Source organism: Carcharodon carcharias (assembly GCF_017639515.1).
Source record: "Carcharodon carcharias isolate sCarCar2 chromosome 24 unlocalized genomic scaffold, sCarCar2.pri SUPER_24_unloc_1, whole genome shotgun sequence".
In the NCBI taxonomy this organism is placed as follows: domain Eukaryota; kingdom Metazoa; phylum Chordata; class Chondrichthyes; order Lamniformes; family Lamnidae; genus Carcharodon; species Carcharodon carcharias.
This window is the reverse complement of record NW_024470584.1, coordinates 1131642-1133583: the sequence shown is the minus strand read 5'-3', so window position 1 is coordinate 1133583 and position 1942 is coordinate 1131642. Positions and strand designations below refer to the sequence as shown.

The following is a 1942-nucleotide window of genomic DNA, read 5'->3' as shown; positions in this document are numbered from 1 at the left end:
TCCCCTCCCCTCCCATCCCCTCCTCTCCAATCCCCTCCCCTCCAATCCCCTCCGCACCCCGACCCTCCCCTCCAATCCCCGCCCCTCCAATCCCCTCCCCTCCAATCCCCTCCCCTCCAATCCCCTCCTCTCCAATCCCCTCCTCTCCAATCCCCTCCTCTCCAATCCCCTCCTCTCCAATCCCCTCCCCTCCAATCCCCTCCACACCCGGACCCTCCCCTCCCCTCCAATCCCCTCCACTCCCCTCCAATCCCCTCCCCTCCAATCCCCTCCACACCTGGACCCTCCCCTCCCCTCCAATCCCCTCCACACCCGGACCCTCCCCTCCAATCCCCTCCACTCCAATCCCAGCCCCCTCCCCTCCAATCCCCTCCACACCCGGACCCTCCCCTCCAATCCCCTCCACTCCCCTCCAATCCCCTCCACACCCGGACCCTCCCCTCCCCTACAATCCCCTCCCCTCCAATCCCCTCCCCTCCAATCCCCTCCCCTCCAATCCCCTCCCCTGCAATCCCCTCCAAACCCAGCCTCCTCCCCTCCAAACCCAGCCCCTCCAATCCCCTCCCCTCCAATCCCCTCCCCTCCAATCCCCTCCCCTCCAATCCCCTCCACACCCGGACCCTCCCCTCCAATCCCCTCCCCTCCAATCCCCTCCCCTCCAATCCCCTCCAAACCCGGAAACTCCCCTCCCCTCCAATCCCCTCCCCTCCAATCCCCTCCCCTCCAATCCCCTCCCCTCCAATCCCCTCCCCTCCAATCCCCTCCCCTCCAATCCCCTCCCCTCCAATCCCCTCCAAACCCGGACCCTCCCCTCCACTCCAATCCCCTCCCCTCCAATCCCCTCCCCTCCAATCCCCTCCACACCCGGACCCTCCTCTCCAATCCCCTCCAAATCCAGCTCCCTCCGCACCAAAATTCTCCCATCTCCCTCCCCTCCAAACCCAGACCTCCCCTCCAATCCCCTCCCCTCCAATCCCCTCCCCTCCAATCCCCTCCTCTCCAATCCCCTCCCCTCCAATCCCCTCCCCTCCAATCCCCTCCCCTCCAATCCCCTCCCCTCCAATCCCCTCCAAACCCGGACCCTCCCCTCCACTCCAATCCCCTCCCCTCCAATCCGCTCCCCTCCAATCCCCTCCCCTCCAATCCGCTCCTCTCCAATCCCCTCCCCTCCAATCCCCTCCCCTCCAATCCCCTCCTCTCCAATCCCCTCCCCTCCAATCCTCCTCCTCTCCAATCCTCCTCCTCTCCAATCCCCTCCAAATCCAGCCCCCTCCGCACCAAACTTCTCCCATCTCCCTCCCCTCCAAACCCAGACCTCCCCTCCAATCCCCTCCTCTCCAATCCCCCCTCCCCTCCAATCCACTCCCCTCCAATCCACTCCCCTCCAACCCCCTCCCCTCCAATCCACTCCCCTCCAATCTCCAATCCCCACTTGTCTCCAATCTCGCACTCCTACAATCCATTCAGCCCTCCAATCCCCTCCCCTGCAATCCCCTCCAAATTCAGCCGCCTCCCCTCCAATCCCCTCCAAATCCAGGCCCCCTCCCCTCCAACCCCCTCCCCTCCAATCCCCTCCCCTCCAATCTCCTCCCCTCCCCTCCAGTCCCCCTCCCCTCCAATCCCCTCCCCTCCAATCCCCTCCCAGCCAATCCTCCCTCCCCTCCAATCCACTCCCCTCTAAATCCAACCCCCTCCCCACTAATCCCCTCCCCTCCAATCCCCTCCCAGCCAATCCCCCTTCCCCTCCAATCCTCCCTCGCCTCCAATCCCCTCCCCTCCAAAACCCTCCTCTCCAAACAGCTCCCCTCCAATCCACATGCCCTCCAAACCCCGCTCCTCCACTCCTCCTCCAATCTCCCCTCCAGTCTCCACTCCAATTCGCGATCCCCTCCCAATCGACCTCATCCCTCCCCCTATCCCTCCCCCTCCAAACCTCTCCACT

General features: G+C 64.6%; 1 protein-coding gene across 1 annotated transcript in view; it reads left to right on the top strand.

Moving 5' to 3' along the window:
* Positions 1 to 1942, top strand: part of LOC121273469 (kin of IRRE-like protein 1) — a 115721-nt gene that overhangs the window by 107655 nt on the left and 6124 nt on the right. The gene's annotated exons all lie outside the window — the stretch shown is intronic.